This window comes from Pyxicephalus adspersus, chromosome 3, assembly GCF_032062135.1.
Source record: "Pyxicephalus adspersus chromosome 3, UCB_Pads_2.0, whole genome shotgun sequence".
Taxonomy (NCBI): domain Eukaryota; kingdom Metazoa; phylum Chordata; class Amphibia; order Anura; family Pyxicephalidae; genus Pyxicephalus; species Pyxicephalus adspersus.
In genome coordinates, this window is record NC_092860.1 from 132,320,549 (window position 1) to 132,332,896 (window position 12,348).

Genomic DNA, 12,348 nt, shown 5'->3' on the forward strand with positions numbered 1-12,348 from the left:
TATGTGGCCCCAGTGGGGTCAGGAGAGGGAGGGGCGCACCGGCCAGAGCAATGGGCTAGTTGTGTCTCTGCTCTGAGCCTGCAAAGGGAGAGTCGGCGGGTTCTGGCATCATTACGTCATTCTGGGGAAAGTGTCTTCCCCTTTGAATGACACACGGCTCCCTGCACATGAGCGGTCTGGAGTCCGTGAAAATAGTGGTCCATGACGTCCAAAATGTTGAAGACCACTGATATAGACTTATTGGCCCAACTGATGCATGCTTCTGTAATAGTAGAAAGGCAGAACAGAAAACTTTGACTACTCCACAAGCAGTTGTGGTGCCAAAGCCACAAAAGCCAAAATAACAACACAATATTACAACAATGGCAGCCCTGGTTCTGGCCCAATTGGGCAACCTGGAAAGCTGCAGCTGGTGACATAGTATTTGGTCACAGTTAGGTAAAGAGAGGACAAAGGTGATTCAAACGGGGGAGAGAGCAGAGGCAGCCTAGCTTATACTGTTTATACCCAGAAATGGCATTGCACATTTTAGTAATGATTATATATCTTCACTTCTGGAACTCCAGGCAAGAAAATTGATATGCGCTGTTTATGATTACTGGAGTTTCAAACAATTCTCCATTCCCTGCACCATCTTGTATGTGATCTGGCTGTAGCTAATGAACTTTGATTTCACCCTATATATTACTGCACTTTGTGATTTGCCTGGGGTTTTCATTTAATGCATTTGTGCTTGTTAGTATCTTTGTAGAAAAGTTCTCACAGCTTTCAAATAATAATACAGTTAAATGTCTGGCAATAGGCTGACGCGGAGGAATTGAGAAGCCTTCTTTGTGCCATGAAATGATGAAGCTATTGATTACTGCAATTCTTCCATCTGTTCTTGCTTTATTGAAAGGTGCAAGTATGGCAGATGAGGCATTGTTCGATACTTTATTAACCTTTTATTTTGTAATGCCAAGTAGCAGGCATCAACAGTATCTCCTCTGGCAGCATAAAAACAATCCACAAATCCTCCTGATACCAAATTCTTATGAATGTGCACAAAGCAGCTTATTGTAATCTTTTGTGTGCCCTAGGTATCTTAGCTATCAACGGTACAGTTATTGATGTAATGTACAAAGCAAAATGTATTTTAATTCCCTTCTTCAATATCTGGAACATTTCACATTCAGTGTGTTCTTTGGCTTTTATCGTTTGGTGCCTAAGGTAAAGGTCTGTTTATGTTTTAATTTTATATTGTGTTCAGATAGAACTAAGTAAGCCAACAGGTGTCAGGATAAATATGTACAATGAAAGATTCAGCTTCACTGAGCAGAATTAGAATGTTTGCCAGGTGTTACAGAACTGGAATCCTTGTCTTACAAATCTCCTGGGCACAAGGCGGTTCTAACAAGTACTGTATATGAGCTAGGTATTATGTCTTCCTTTGAGGATATTTATACTGGTTACATGAAATGTAAAAGATATTGATAAGACATATGGACAGACAAGGAAAATGGTCAGAGAGATAAAATATCTTAGAAAACTTTGGACCTCTATAATATCCACAACCTGAAGAAAAGATGTGGAAAAGAGGGGGGAGCATGACGGAAAACTGGAAAGATCACCAGATGAAAATAAAGAAAAAAAAGGTATGAAAAAATTAATTCAGCCATCTCATCTAAGGACCAGTAAGCTGTAAAATATAAACATTTTGTGCTTGGTTTAGATACCCCTTAAGGAAGGAAGGTAAAAAAGTTTCAGGAAGGCAATATTTCAAATTTAAAGCTAAAACCAAAAACATAAGGACATCAGTTCAATTAGCAGGAGAAAAGCTAATTCACTATTCTTTGTGAACAGCTGTTATAATTGTATTAGTTTTACTAACAATATTAGTTATTACTTCTATAGGGATTTGTATGAATGGGAGGACACTAAGTGATCGGTCTATATGATTTTGTTTGTCAAAGTCTGGAAAGGCAAATTAGTACATATGGCACTCATAAATCAAGCTGTAGACAGACCAGCTTAACAAAGTTTAGGGCTGTGTCAAAGATTAGAATAAATTTAAGTTATAAATGAAATCTTTCTGAAAGAAAGGCATGCATATGGGAAACCACATTATATTGTTTATTACGGTAGCAATATATATGTATTATTATTCAAAAGATTGATATAAGTATATAATGACCTATATTGGCCTATTTTGGCCAAATATCCTTGTTTATGACATACTGTCAAAAACATGCTTTAATGAACATGATACATAACCTATATCTTCGCAATGATTCACTAATTAATATGATATATAGAGTATATACTTGCAGTCACTTCCTTCCCATGACCTGTAGGAGCATCAACAACTATAATTTTTTCAGGTCTCTCCAACCCTGGCAAATCATGGGGAAGAGTATGCAAGATGTTTACATGGATCTAGAATACATTCCATGTTATTTTTTGCTAAAAAGGTTAACTCTTAGGTAGCTCTCCAGTAGAAGCACCTGAAAAATGTGCTGCAGGTGCCTCCTCTCCTGCAGGAAAGAAAATTCAGTATGTAACCACTGAGGTTTCTATGTATAAACTGTTTAATGCAATGCAAGCTATAAACCATGTAATACATATGAATATACAGTACTGTGCAAATTTTTAGGCAGGGGTAAAGAAATGCTGTAAACTATGAAAGATTTCAATTACCAACACAAAGTGAATAAACAGAGGAGAAATCTAAATTAAATCAATACTTAGTATGACCAACTTTTGCCTTCAAAATAGCTTAAATTCTTCTAGGTACACTTGTGCATAGGTTTTAAAGGAACCTGGCAGGTATATTGTTCCAAACATCTTGGAAAACATAACCACAGATCTTAGGATGTTGGCTGCCTCAAATCCTTCTGCCTCCTCTTGTAATCCCAGAAACACTTGATGAGTTGAAATCAGGGCTCTGTGAAGGCCGCACCATCACCTCCAGGACTCCTTGTTCTATATTATACTGGAGATAGTTTATAATGACATTGGCTGTATGTTTGGGATTATTGTCCTGCTGCAAAATAAATTTGGGACCAATATCTGTATAAGTATCTTTATTTCTCTGCATTGATCACAACATTATCCTGACTGAATTTCCAACTCCATTTGGAGATATGCAGCTCCAAACTTGCAAGGAACCTCCACTATGCTTCATTGTTGCCTAAAGACACCTAATACTAGACCCAGTTGTTATGTTTTCTTGCATAGTTGAGTCACTTGGCCTTGTTTCCATATTAGTGACATGGCTTCTTCCATGAAGACCTCTTCTAGCTAGACTTTAGCAGACAGTGGATGGGTATACCTGGGTCCCACAGGTTGCTGGTTCTTAGCTGATGTCTCTTCTGGACATAAGCATGAGGGGTCTTTTATCTGCCATAGGGGTCTTTCATCTTGAAATCCCAGTCTGCTTTGAAATCTTCATCTGAAATAGACCTTGCTGATGTAATATAACTTCCATATGTCTTGCTGTGCTAAGTCTTGCCATAGTGTGACCTGTGACACGAAACTGTCTTCCAAATTCTCACCTTGGTAGCAGAGTTTTGCTGTTCCTCACCCAGTCCTAAGTCTCCTACACAGCTGTTTTTTTTAGTTACTGACTGTGCTACAACCTACATATGAAAATGATCATTAGCACCTATTTGGTATAATTGGTTAATCATCCATTTGACCATAATCCTACAAAATCCTTGACTTTGTGCAATTGTACCTATAATAACTGATGCTTGTTTAAAGGCAAAAGGTAGTCACACCAAATATTGATTTGATTTAGAATTGTGAAAGTATTCTTACTATATAGTATTCACAGTTGCCCAAAACTTTTGTACAATATTGCATATATCATGTATATATATTTTAATGGTTTAAAGGCACTGACTCCCAAAGGCAACATTTTGTAAGATAATCAGGAAAATAAACCATTCAACAAACAGAAGCTGATATTAATTTTAAGGCCTGTAAACCTGTCAAGAGAAGAAAAGGTGTAATTGTATTAGCTGCATGAAATCACAGAACACATTGCCCTCATAAAGCTCACAATATAATGTTAATCAAACAAGGTATGTATTCAAAGGAATAATAACTCCTTCCATTGTGGATTATGAAGCTAATAAAACCTCAGTGCTCATAGCACCAAATGTTATCTTTTAATTATCACTGTTTTCTAACAGCCCCATACACTCGCCTCTCACTACATCACACAATGTGAAGTGATACAAATCAATGTATTATTTTAAATAAAATATTATCTGTGGGTACATATGCATTGATTCATGAAAAATACTTTCAGCCTGATAACTAATAACAATCACAGTGCAATCAAAGCAAGGTGGAAGTGCAGTATACAGAAAGTCTTTAAAGTACATATAAATCTTTAACTTTTGTAGTTCTTTAACTTTTCTGCCTTTCTTAACCTTTTTAAAATAAAGAAACTCCTGAAATAACTTCCACGTCCTAGGGAACTTTTGGCAATAAAAACAATTTCCACAGGTCATTGTCATTGTGTGGTGGTCAGTGGAAAAACGCCTGGCTAGTGGGAAGAATATCACTCTTACAGCTATACAAAGGGATCATTGGTCACTCACTCACATCAACTCACTTGCGAGGCACAAATTAATCATTGTTCAAGGAACCCCTAACAACCTCTGGAGGGATTTACATGAAACTCTGGTTGAGAAACACTGAGATAGAGTTTCAAATGGTAAAACTCCTTGATGTTTTTTTATTGCTGTCTGTGTCTTCTTAGAAAAAATTGCTATATTTTTCCTGAGGCACAACTAAAAGTAAAAGGAAGTCTCTCAAAAGTGAGTAGAAATTACTTTTAACCACCCTGACTGTATTCCTGAGTGTGGCTTGGGGTGAAATTTCCATACCAAAAGCGGTCACACTTAACCACACTTGGGGTGGAGTTGCCAGGGAGCATAAATGTCCTACCTAGTTCTCACGTTTCAGCGGCATCCTCCAGTGATGCCCAGCATTTTCTTCCCCTGGCTATGCCGGAAAGGCATCTGTGTATCCTGGCGATGCCCGGCTGGCATCTGAGTCCCCGGCGTTTGAGCATTGGGGACGCGAGGCAAAGGGAAGCAGATGTCGGCCGGGCATCTGCTCGCGAGTGCATGGCTGGGAGGCGGTACCATGTGGCTGGGAGGTGGGACCAGGCGGGAAATTTAAAATACTAAGTTTTTTAAAAAGTACCGCCTTTACATTTAAAAATACTTAGTATTCATACCGCCAGGGAGGTAAAAGCCTCATGCAGATTTCAAATAAAAGTTGCTGCAAAGGAACATTTAAAGAATGTCCTCAGTGGGCCAAATGCTTAATTACAGCAAAGTATTACATTCACCCAAATTATTCTGCCACAATACTTTGACACCACAAATCACAGCTGTCAATAAACACTTTCCTAACTTTTGTAATGATTATCTAAAAATATGTTAGAAAACTTTTGATTTGTGTAAAATTGATCTAACGTATGAATAAGGCTTTGGACATTTGTCTCTGAATGAATCGAAGATCTTTACTTATATATTCTGTAAATATGGAAGGTGACTGGGGTATTTATGACCATCCAAGAAAAAAGGTTTATTGCTTTAATGCAGTAGGTTTATTGAGAGGGGTAAGTATGGTGGGTACAGTTGGACTTCTATTCTTATAATACTGCAGTCAAATTAAGGTCAGACAGTTACAGGTGTAGATCTACATAGTTACATAATCAGATTGAAAAAAGACATAAATCCATCATCATTATTCCATCAATCATTAATCAATCAAAATACATAATATTAAACCAATAGGGAAATAAAAAATACCCCAGATATGGACAAAGTTGATCCTGAGGAAGGCAAAAAAACCCTAGTTTAATCTGTCCCAACAGGGGAAACATTTGCTTCCTGATCCCATGAGGCAATCAGATGTTCCCTGGATCAACAGACTCTTTAAAACTTTAATACCCAGTTAAAGCTTTTTCCTACAGAAATATATAGTACAGGTTGACAATCGAAAATCCGGCCATCGATAATCCGGATCCTTTAGTTTCCCGGGATGAATTTAGGATCGCATTTACAATACAGGGACTGCCGTACACTGTTTGGCCACTAATGTTTTCATGGCGCTGTTCTGCAGAAACAACTGTTAGGTCTTGCTTGCTAAACTAAATATAGGTTGAGACATCCCTGCTCCCTGGAACTGTGCCAGATGAAGTCTGAAAAAAAAAATCCATAATTTTTAAAAATCCGACACTCCTCAGGTCTGAAGGTTGCCGGATTTTTGAATGTTAACCTGTACTTGCTAAAACTTCTTCCACATTTTCACAGACCATACAGTGAAGAATCCCTACCTTATCCAGAGAGTAAACTTCTTTTCCTCCAAAAACAAAGACCCTTGTCCTTTGTAAAGTGAATAACTGGGAAGCAAGTTCTCTAAGTTCGCCCATCCTATTGTGTGTGAAATTCCCCCACCTACTAGATTGTAAGCTCTTCGGGGCAGGGTCCTCTCCTCCTGTATCACTGTCTGTATTAGTCTGTCATTTTCAATCCCTATTTAATGTACAGCGCTGCGTAATATGTTGGCGCTATATAAATCCTGTTTAATAATACTAAGTTAGGGTGTAGATCTAATTTTGGAAAATACTCAATAACATAGAGCACAGTATATTTACAAGTGATTTAAAAAATGACACCAAATGAGGAGTACTAGTAGTAAATCTAATAAAAATCAGTACATTGCACCGTGACTTACATTATAGGGTCCATGGTAATTAGGTAAAATGTTGAAAAGCTCTGGTTTACATTACAGATATTTTGCAAAGTTTCAACTGTTCTAGTCACAAGTCCAATACTAATTGAATATCAACTTATCAAGGGAGCACTAAAACTTTTCAGCATTTCAGCACTTTATATAAAAGAGATACTGTGCTTCGTTATAATTCAAGCCACTCCAGATTCATGCATAACAATGTCCCTGTGGGACAGATAATCAGGATCTAAAGGTTATGTAAAGAGACACATAAAACAATAAAAATCTCTGTGATATACAATATTATATTAATTGCATGCTGCCATCCCTAGCGACCTCTGACAGTTTAAAGTGGCAGCCTGAGAAGTTAAAGGGAAAAGAGAAACAAAAAAGGTTCCAGTACATCATGGAATATTCATCAAATTAAGCAAAGGACTTTGAGGTCTATTACAGTCTTTTCAGTAATTAGTATTAATATATTGAGTACAACAACAGTTCTGTTCTAGGACATCCCACCCACTCAGCTGCCATGAATGGGCCATATATTTCTATGGGGAGTCCACTGGAGGGAAAGAGATATGTCATTTAGGTGTCTTGAATCATTTATTGGGGTGTTTCTCAACCAGGGTTCCTCCAGAATTTGGTAGGGCTTCCTGGAGCAATTAGTGCCTCTCTGGTCAGTTACCCTGACAGGATATCTGTACAGGTGACATTCTTCCCACTGGCCAGCAATATAAGAGGCATTCTTCCCATTACCCATGAGACTAAGGTGACGTGAATTAGGCATATAATAAATATTGGCAGGGGTTCCCTTGCTTTAAGATTCCCTCATGTTAAAAGGGTTGAGAAAGGCTGCTTTTTTGGATTTTCCATAGAACTATTCAGAGGATTTAGCACTGACAGCAGCTCACCCGGATAGATGTATCAATACAACAATACGGCTCTGTCTGTGGATCAGGTCATAGATCACCTTACAAACAACCGAGAGATGCTAACAGCAATCGTAATTTCAATGTTTGTATTGCAATGAAGTATTGCATGCTAAGGGATACTACATGTAGGCCGCTTGTTGCTATCAAAGCTGAGGATTGTCCAGCATCTGGAAAATCATTAGAGACTGATTGATTGGGTTCTGGTTGGTTGTCTATAAAGGGGATGTGTTGGTGAAAAATCATTGTGTACAAATCATCATGTAATTCTGATCCCTTTCTAAACAGGGAAAATGGTCTGAAAGGCGGAATCACATACACCAGTGTTCAGTGTACATCTGATCAATTCATTACTAATTGGAATATTCATTGGATGGGAAGTCAATAGGGTGTCTATCTATCTATCTATCTATCTATCTATCTATCTATCTATCACATATCTGTTATTTATTTATCTATATATCTATCTATTACAAATATATCTATTACATAACTATTATTTATCTATTACATATCTATTATCTACCTATCTATCTATTACAAATATATCTATTACATATCTTTCTATCTATCTGTCTATCTATCTATCTATCTATCTATCTATCTATCTATCTATCATATCAGCAGCCAATTTTTCAGGTGCATTGCAGTTAGCAGTTAATGGACGGTTTGACTTGCAGAACACAATATAAATAAAAAATATTTCCTAAATTGCTGTCATGGTTACAATATTTTTTCAAAGGCCGTGGTCATTTACTTTTGTTTGTTTAATTTGATTTCCTCCCACATGAAAGAGTGGAACATTTTTTCATGATATTGGGTAGGAAAAAAATACATGAACATTGATCCTGATAAATTTTACATACGGTATATTGGTTTTAATATGTAAGCATGGTCTTAATATTCTGTATTCAGTTTTTGTAACGTTTGCAGGCTTTCACATGAAGAGTCTATTTATTTTTTTTCTCTGACTTTTCTGACTTTGTGTTGATCTGACTAAGTCTTTGACTTGGGAGTTTAGTTTCTGAAGTCATCTGAGGCCTTACTGGTAAAAATCTTATAACTTCTTGACTTTACATTCTGTTTCCAACACCCGAGAATGCACAACAGTGTTGAATATTGAAACTTTGTTTTTTGATGTCCATATGTTGGCTGACTTATTCACATTTATATATATATATATATATATATATATATATATATATAATATTGATTTAAACTGATCCAAAGCTAATTATTTTTACCTGAATATACAGGAAAATGCTGTGACTCGACTATAAACCTAGGGCATCAGATGTGGTCATCACTGCTAACACTCAAAACAACAATGATTAGAAAAGCCATTAAAACAACATGAATAATTACATCCAAGGAAAAAAATAAAATGACATTGGCTTAGTCTTTATATCTTTTTCCCCATTTTTACAGGTTAAAATATTTTCTAAGTTTCAGTTGGTTTTAATGGGTCACTCGTTCCTAAATTATTTTCTGTGCATTATTGTTGGCAACCAGTAGATGGCAGCTTGTTCACATGTAAAGTGTTACAACCACTTTACACGAAAACACAGTACCATCTAGTGGTGTGACCCAAGTATAAACTGAAATTCATTTTTCCAATGAGTTTTTGAAGGTATATTTCTTCTCTTATTCCTCTTCCAGGTGATCCTTGGCCATTTTGATTGGCCATGCTGGATTGACCTAACTCCTGTGCAGGCGTGGGAGTTCATTCATTCGGACATACAGCATGCAAAGGAAAGCCGAGAATGCTGTGTTTTTATGGCAACCAAAGCTGACGCTGTGAATGTGCAGCTCAGCTTTTTGCCAGAGTCCCAGAACAATCAGACAGGTGAAACACATTATTGCAGAAGGAATATCACCTGTCCCTTTCTGCCTGATCATACAAACTTAAAAGTGGAACTTCATTTTCATTGGCTGGTGTGTTACTTGCCTAGATTATGTTTAATATCATTCTTCTTAATATTCATTTTATTATTTAGATGAAAATCAGTTTTCTTTCAGTAGCTATTCATGGAAAAAGAAAATTGAAAAGGTCTGAGACCAAACTTTTTAACTGGGGCCGGATTCAGGATAAAACAATTTTGCAAGTAAAAAATGAAACATGTAACTGGGGTGTGACCTTGATATGCCCCCAATGACCAATTGTTTCTTTCTGCATGAAAGGCAACCACAGAGTCCATTCAATTACAAATTATCCACTTGATGACCAGTCATGCATGTTATTCTAGGAGTTCTTTTAATAGAAATCAGTTAATCATCCATTTCTTTAGTAATAGCACAGGGATCTTGTAGAAACTTCATGCAGGGAGCATCAATGTGCTAAAAGAACCCGGGACCCCAGCAATGGAAGGTTACTGCTCTGCCTACAACAGACAAAGTTGAAGTCCACCTCCATAATTCTGCTCTTGCACTTCATTTGAAATCACAAAATATGAAGAATAAAGGAATAGAAACTCAGTAGCATAAAAGGATATGAACAGCAGAAAATGTATTTCAAATGACTGGAGATCTAATCAAATTCCCACGGATACTGGAAATAGTTTTCTGCATAAAGAAACCTTCATTTTGTAATGAACCAAGCGGAGCGCTGGATGCACACACAATTATCTTCCTCATGTATCTCATACATCTGTATTCTCACTACTTTGCCTCGTGTATCTACAGGGAGCATTAATCTTTCACAAGTCTCCAGAGATCAGTCACAGTTCCAGGACTCTCTGACACTCAATTAGTCATGGAACTGTTCTGATCTCTTATCAATAAATTGTACTTATACATTCAGACACACCCGAGGTAAATATATATTTTTCCTGACGAGTCTTTACAGATATCAATTTACATAAACTCATTTTTTTTATTTTGCAAAGCAACTTGTTATGTTTTATACTCGGCTCTGGAGGTAATCAGCTGTCCCCTGGATCTCTTTTTCATTTCCAATTTTCTGGTAGTGAATACATTTTATATGACCATGAAAGTTGCCACTGAGGATGTTTAGAAAGAAGAAAAATGAATAGTCCAAAAAAGTAATTTTTGCAACATATACACTAAGATTATAGCAATTAATTGTTGTTGTTTTACTTTTTTTAGCTGTACCTAATGCCAAGTTAAAATCATTGCCATGCATTGTTTACTTCTGACTTCAGCCAAGCTAGAAAAATGGTCAAATGAAAGATAAATCAATGCCTTTCTGACTTATTTTTAGTCACCCGGGACTTGCCTTGTAATTTCATATCATGAGTGTGATAGAACCCTTGTTGTAACCTTCTAGCTTGTTCTTTAAATCTGCTGCAGTGGAATATTGCTTAAGTAAAGGTTAATCAAATGTAAGCCCACCAGTTGACACCATAGGTGTAACAACTGGGTGTAATGAAACAAACACATATTATTCATCATAATGTTAACCTAGAGCAAATTTTCTTTTCTTTGCACAGTTTCTGTAAACACCAGTGATAAGTGGATTTTTAAAAATCCTCATGTGTCCCACTTCACTGGCATGCCAAGTTTAAGGTAATTCCAGGTGAATCTTGATCTGTTATGATCTAGTCAATCATCTTCAACCTTCATAATCTATGGATGGGGATAAGCAAAAAAAAAAAATAGGTCATATTCTAATCTGCCTAATAGGAGTCTGGTTGACAATTTTTGTTTGTTTGTTAACTAATTCAGTGCCCCTCTTAAAGTAATATAGAAAGGTTTCTCTATATACTGGGTACTGTTTTATGGTGGAAATTTATCTACAGACCCCAACCTAGTATTCCAAAATTGGAAAGTTCCAATGGTAACGGCTGGGGCATAAAAACGTTTGCAATAATTGAAAAAGTTAAAAGATCTATGTTTTGCTAACAAAGTAAAACATTCTAATATAAAATATTTTAAATATGATTTTATTTTACAAATATATATAAACAAGATAATATGTAATATGGAACCCATTCTATACCAAGTCAGCAATGGCAGCATATACATTTGTTTCAAGACAGGTTTTCTCTAGGGTTATTGTTATGCTCAATGGGGAAGGGGGGGGGGGGTGTCATGTCTTAAGACTTTAAGTGAATAAAATTTAAACAAATTTAAAAACAATAATTTAATATTCTTCAGATTTCTGTTTTGTAGCTATTTTTCTTTTTCTTTCACTTAGCGATTATGCCATCAGTACAATTTAGTCCTAGGATGACAACACTCCATTCACCTTTCTGTTTCAGGACAACTACTAGGGATCCCATTATCCCCTTATCCATAATATAGATAAGCATGTTCTGTTGTCATTGGAATAATATAACAGATAACAGTCAGCACATGCAGTTATTAGTTTGGCACAGATGACTGTGAACCAGGAATACACACAGACAACACACTTTTCTCTTTGACCCCCTGTGGAGGTTATTTGTCACTCCACTAGGGGGCAAACTGCATCTGTGTGTGTGGGGGTATGTGCCAAATGCACAAAAAAGTGCCCTATCTGTGATCACTTTGGTTCTTTTGGGACCAAAAAAGTTTGGACCTGGACATGGATTGACAGCCAGCAGTCTCTTGTTTTGTTTTGTGTCTGGATGTGAGGAGCTGATGGGTCCTATAGTCCAGAATGCTCTTATTGCTGTTTTTAGAGCTGCCTATTTCAAACAATGAGGCAATTTAGCTGCTTGGATATTTACATTTTAACCCT

The 12,348-nt window shown here is 36.7% G+C and overlaps 1 protein-coding gene across 3 annotated transcripts in view; it reads left to right on the forward strand.

Annotated features, from left to right (window-relative positions):
- KCNIP4 (potassium voltage-gated channel interacting protein 4) overlaps positions 1-12,348 on the forward strand; it is a 304,565-nt gene that overhangs the window by 167,853 nt on the left and 124,364 nt on the right. The gene's annotated exons all lie outside the window — the stretch shown is intronic.